This window comes from Zea mays, chromosome 6 (genome assembly GCF_902167145.1).
Source record: "Zea mays cultivar B73 chromosome 6, Zm-B73-REFERENCE-NAM-5.0, whole genome shotgun sequence".
Classification (NCBI taxonomy): domain Eukaryota; kingdom Viridiplantae; phylum Streptophyta; class Magnoliopsida; order Poales; family Poaceae; genus Zea; species Zea mays.
Window position 1 is genome coordinate 176,686,162 of NC_050101.1, and position 6,253 is coordinate 176,692,414.

Below are 6,253 nucleotides of genomic sequence, written 5' to 3' on the forward strand. Positions count from 1 at the left end.
GATGTTCAACTTAACAGTCTCCATCGAAACACTGGTATATCAAAGGATTATGATTCTGATACTTCATCATTACAAACTCTATAGTTTGGTGGGGATTGTTGGATCTTTTATGGGCTTGGCCCATTTATTAAATAAACTCTAAGGTGTGTAATGGTGGAGAATACCAATAGTACCACATTGGAAGTCCAAGGGTCTTTTGCCTTGACTTATATGGTGGGATTTATTCCACTTAACTTGAGAAGTCAAGAAATGGACAAGGGTGTGCCACACGCGCGCGCGCCGCGCCGCCGCCGCCGCCGGTCGGGCCGGGCCGGGCGTGGCGTGGCGTGGCGTGGCGTGGCGTGGCAGGCAGGCGAGCGAGCGAGCGTGGTGTGGTTGTGTTGGTTGTGTTAATTTTTAGCACTCACTAACCGCGTTCGTCAGCCGAGTGACCCTGTCTCTTCGTCAGCCAGCCGAGTGACCCTTCTCCTTCAGCTGGCCGACTCATGGCATGACTCGGCGAGTGCTGGCCGACTCATGGCATGACTCGGCGAGAGCTGGCCGACTTTTGGCGTGACTCGGCGACCTTTCTCCTTCAACTTCCCTCTGCGAGAGGATAAATAGAGGAGCACCCCTGTCACTCGGTACACGCGAGAAACACTTTCAGTCTCACAGTCCAGCCGCCCGAGTGAGGGTATTTTCATCTCGTGACTTTGCGCGCACAGAGAAGCGAGAGGGCAGGTGCCTACGAAGCCGGTGCCGTTCGAGACCTTGCACGGGGGATCGGCAATTAGGTTTTTGGGGAGCGTCTACACGACTGCCCAAAACATCTTCAACATGACAAAGGAAGCTGGCCAAGGATCTGGATCATCAGAGCGCATAGGAGGGTATGATCAGTTTATTTACTTACTGTTTTGTGTTCTAGAGATTATATATGTTTCATATATTCATCTATGCTGTTTCATATTTACGAATGATTTTATCTTATCTGTTATGTCTTATTATAATATGATAGATCTGTCTGTTTTAATTTTACAGTCATGCTATTTATGTTTTATCTGTTTATTTTCATTTGTTCAGTCAGTATACATGTTTATCGTATTTATATGATTTATATAATTCACATGCTCTATGTTCTCTTGATTCATATTGGTATGGATCAATTTAAGATCACGATTTCTATGGTTAATTATTTATTATATATGTCATCATCATAATGTTAATTTATGGAATTAAAATAATACGGAAAATGCCTATAATTCTAACAGAGGAGAGGGGCTAGGAATTGCCTGATTAGCTGGAAGAACACAAGGGTTATAGTGGTTCAGGCCACCGGAGCGTAATACCTTACACCCACTGTGGGTTGTATTGCCTGGGAGTCTCTGTTTGTATGTGAGTCCATCGGCTGAGAAGCCTGAGTTGTTCCGTTTCCGACCTTGTTGTACCGTGTGTGTGCCCTCTCTTTTATAGTCAAAGGAAGGCACATACATGATGAACGAGCCTCGACAAGTGAGTCTGATAATCTATTGCTAGATATGGAGTAAGTGAAGTGGCGGTTCATGGAAAACAGATATCTTCACTTGGTCTTCGTGTAGATCTCCTGTTTGACTGACCGCGAGATGTCACCCCATCTAAGTTACGAGTCAGACACGGAGATTTCGATTTTCATACCTACACAAAAACAATGGAAATAGCAGCACATTTTATCGCATTTTTTTTCTCTTTACGTACCTGTACATGGTCAGCTGGGGAAAGCGGGAGACAGGGACGGGATGCCAAACAGAAACCAAGTCCGTTGTCTCGTCGGGACGCGGCCGGAAAAGCAGGCCGGCCCTGCAAGGAAAGCGAGAAAGATTCTCGAGGCAGAGAGACGGCGGGGAGCCCGGCGTCCGGTTCCGCGCCCAGCGGCCTAGTAGCCCGCCGGTCAGCACAGCAGCTCACCCGTGCCGTGCTGGTGTTGTTCTGTCGCCGCGACCGCGAGGCGTCGGGTCCAGCCAGAGCCAGCGCACCGGGGCCGGGGCGCGGGTGCCGCTGCCGCTGCCGCTGCCGCTGCCGCCGAAGTGACCGCGCGCGACGACAAGCAGAAGCAGGGAGGCGCGGATGCGGACGAACGTGACCTACCCCCGCCCGCGGCCTCGGCCTCGGAGTTTTTTTATATTATTATTATTTTTGGCGAGCAAAGCCAAACTGGACTCGCCAACCTGGAGAGCCACGTACGTACGGCGGGTGGCGACAACCGGACGACCGCCCGCTCGGAGGAGAAACGAGGCGCGAGCCTGCTCGGTCGACCGGCGGCGGCGGCGGCGCAGGGCGTTCCATTTCTTTCCGGCGTGCTGTTCGTTTGCCTTGCGTGCCGGACCTTTGTTAGGTTTGGTTCGTCGTCCCCGCGCGCGCGCGCGCGCCGCCCCCACGTGTTCAACGCGGCTCGCCGTTGGTTGACTGCCTGTTTTGCGACGGCAATCAATTATGTATACGTACTTCGTTTCTGGTCCTGGTTTTTCGAATCTTAATTACGTTTCAACTTTCAAATATGAAAAGGAAAATGGAAGTTTCGGAGAGGCGGGCAGGAAGAACTTCGGCCCGGTTCATGGACCTGGAGGCCGGTGGCACGCAGGTGGACGGATCATGGATTTGGTAGGGGCCGGGACCGCGAGATCCGGCAGGAAACGCCACCGCAACCGCTCGTACGGGAGAACCGCGCGCTCGCTCGCTAGATCTGCCGTCCCTTCCGGTGCCCGGTACTCCGGTCCCGAAATACAGCAGGTCGCTGTCAGTAACTGGCAACCGGCTAATTTGATTGCTAATTTTTAGTCTTGTGAATATTCTTTAAAAAGAAGAAGATATGGTTGTTATTTTACCCTTAGCAACCGGGAACCGAAAACATGACCGTGTTGCTGGTTCCGAAAACGTGAAAACAATCTCATTCTCACCGTGTTAAAATCTAGATTTAGTAACGTACCATGTAATACGTTTCTGTTTCTCGATCACATCGATCCGGAAACCTGTAATTTAGCTAGTATATATAAATAAACTGGAAAAGGGGTGCGCTCCTGCCGGATCTGGGCCGCATTATTTTGCAAGTTTCCTGTTGGGAAGTTTGTTGGTTACGGTATGGTGGTGATCCTGGAGACTGCCCGGCCAGCCACCGGCATCAGGCATCCACGCATGTGCCGAAAAGGCCGATGCTTTCTTACCGGAGACAACAACGCCATGCCTCGTCGTCGTCGACCTTGCAAATTGCAATGACACCTCACCTTGTGAGATAAAGTAAGTAATCTTCCGTGAGATGAGATGCGATGCGACCTGTGCCTTGTGACATGAGCTGTTCCTTCCTCCTGCTCTGAACGAATGGCATCATTGGAAAGAGAGGGAGGTCTCCTTGAGCTCACGTCTGTTTCATCACCTCCATGTAGAGCCTTGCACAAGCTCTTCATTCAGTCAGGTGCAAGTTCCAAACCGGAGAAGCGTGCGCACGCCAAGTGCAGTGCAGTGCAGGGCTTGCCTGCTTGGCTTGAGTTCAAGGGCAGCAGCAGCAGTTACGTACGCGTGCTGGCTGCGCCTGGCAAAACCAAGTGCGGTGGACTTCAACCCTCTTGTGACAAAACGTGAGACGCCAACCTCTAGCTTTTTTGCGTCAATCAGGCAGGCTGGAACTGGGCAGTTCAGTCATGACACCATCACTGCACCAACCTCTGCTATGAACACTTTCAAGATCCACGACACAGTGATAGTCTATCAAATAGACAAGCATACAAGACACTGTGTTTTGGAGTCAAGAAAAACCAGCCAAAGCTGGCTGGAATACAGTTAGTAGAAGACCCAAAGAGGAAGGTGGACTTGGGGTACTAAACCCCAAAACTCATAACGAATCCCTTCTGTTGAAGTTACTACAGAGACGACACAATCCACAGCCTAACCAACAAAGGTTCCTTTTGGTGGAGGAGCATCCTGAGACCTACTGACAAATTCAGTGGAATGGCCTCGGTACTGAACTACATATACAGAGTGGAAACCCTGTCTCCTCAGGGATGACCTTAGTCTGAAGACGCCTGCAGTAAATACAGCAACCTATCAGCAAATCTTGACAGCATAAATCTGCAAGACTCAAATGACGCCTAGGGTTACATCTAAGCATCAAACTCCTTCTCTTCTAGAAAAAAGCCAACCAACATTCTTAGTGGCCACATGCATGCTGATGCATGCCCACCCAGTCTTGAGATGGCTATGGAAGAGCTCATGCCCAAATGAACACAAAATCTTCTTCTGACAGTTATTAAATGTTTTGTGGCTTAGCACTCGAGAACTTCTGAAGAGAAGAAACATGGTACTCCCCCAGCTAGAACTGCGTCGTCTGTGGGAGGAAATGTGGAAAATCTGCCTTCCACTTATTCAAAACCTAGAAAAGCTGAAGGACCAGACAGTAAACCCTTCTTTTCATGGAAATCGTCATCCTTTTCAGCTGGCAATTTGGATGAGAAGGAGCAATCTCATCTGCAACAATCCATGGGTTCAAGTTTCTAGAGAAAAAAAAAATCAATCCATTGGTGCAAAGCAATTTCCAAGTTAGATATTTTTGCACTGCTTTGCCGTGCAAAGAAGTATTTCACTTTCACCCAAATTCAGGAGTGGCTGCATAATCTAGTAAGTTTTTCCCTTCCCCTTGGTGTTTGTTAGACATATAAGGAAGGATGAAAGGGAGCAGCCATATTTTATAATGTTTAGATAAAAGTCTCGTGGAGGTGGAGGCGATATGAACACTGGAGCAATTTTTAGTGGTGGTGTGGTTCCAAAAAATTAAGGCTCTGTTAATTATGGTATCGACTGAGTGCTTTGTTACGGTTATTCTCTTGTGAGCGCCTGCAAGGCGCATTGTTCATACAGTCTGACGCCAACAATAATAACAGTAGAAATTTGAGTGAAAAAACTTGGTTCACATAGTTGATTAGTTCATTACTGGTACAGCAGGGGTGACAGATGTTCAGAACTTTGGATCCGTTTTGAACCAAACCTTTTCATACGGTTGGCTTGTCCGTATGGTTGATTAGTTTGCTGGTGCCACATGTCTAGAACATTTTATATCAATTCTGAGGTAACACGGTAAGGGAATATCTTAATGTTGCTTAGATTTTGCCTAGGCAGCTAGGGAAGCTATACAAACGGCGCTTTAGTTCGTTGTTACTGGCATGCATGTTTTCATAACAGTATTCTTTTCCCTCTTATCATTTTTCCCTTAATTACAAAAAAAGTGATGCTCGGTTCCAGGGACGGAGCCAGAAAAAAGTTTAGGAGGGACTGAACGCAATTGCTGCAGTATAAAAACTCATTCTACATGATATTGTATACATTTTAGATTAGGGGAGGCTGTAGTGGGGCTCCATAGGATCTGAAGCGGTAGGAGGGGCTCGAGCCCCGCCCGCCCCACCGCTGGATCCGTCCCTGCTCGGTTCCTTATTCATCTCTGCTGTTACAGCTTCCGAATGGGTCAAGGGCAAGCAAGTGGAGGAAGTGGTAGCCATCAAGAACACGTAAGTTTCGAATCGGCCTGGATATGGTCGTCCCATGCATTCCATATTTCTTGGGGTTGTTGTACTGATACGTCTATATACACGCCTTTCCATTGTCTTTTTTGCAGCGAGATTGCGAAGCACCTGTCTCTTCCACCAGTGAAGCTGCACTGCAGCATGCTCGCTGAGGACGCAATCAAGGCCGCCGTGAAGGATTACGAGGCAAAGAAAGGGAAGAAGATGGCCAAGGCAGAGGAGCAGGACACCCCATGCCCGTAAGAGCGACAGCTAGTAAACTGAAGCGAGCAGAGAGTAGTGTATGTAGTATGTAACGGCTAACGAGCGAGGTACTCGTGTCGTGTGTGCCAAAAGAAGCATGTATGTAATGTAAAGCTAGGTAACAACGATGTTTGGGTTTCATAGAATAAGCGAACTTGCCGCAGTGTTTTTTTATCTGCTCTGCACATGAATAAGGTCTGCCCGTTGCTCTTTATCTGCTTAGTCGGAGCATGCATGCTTAGTTTGATCAAGCAATGCTGTTGAGATTAATACCCGGTTTTGTTGTGCTTTGGCTTATTGCAAGGAGCCGGACCGGAATACACACCTAGGAAGGAGCGCGAGTGCGCGTCTGACTTCCTGGCGCGCGAGTCTAGCTCGCTTTTGTTAGCCAGCCTCCAACCCGCACCCACCTCACTCCCACATGCGCGAGCGCGAGCCATTTGCGTGTCGGGAGCTTTGTCACCATCCAAGCACTCGTACTACGCTGCATG

General features: G+C 48.8%; 1 pseudogene across 1 annotated transcript; it reads left to right on the forward strand.

Annotated features, from left to right (window-relative positions):
• The first annotated feature begins 5,448 nt into the window (after positions 1–5,448).
• Positions 5,449–6,038, forward strand: LOC100193078 (Iron-sulfur cluster scaffold protein pseudogene; annotated as a pseudogene). The gene is made up of 2 exons (NR_163973.1): positions 5,449–5,504; positions 5,612–6,038. The product of NR_163973.1 is annotated as an Iron-sulfur cluster scaffold protein pseudogene (transcript).
• The last annotated feature ends 215 nt before the right edge of the window (positions 6,039–6,253 follow it).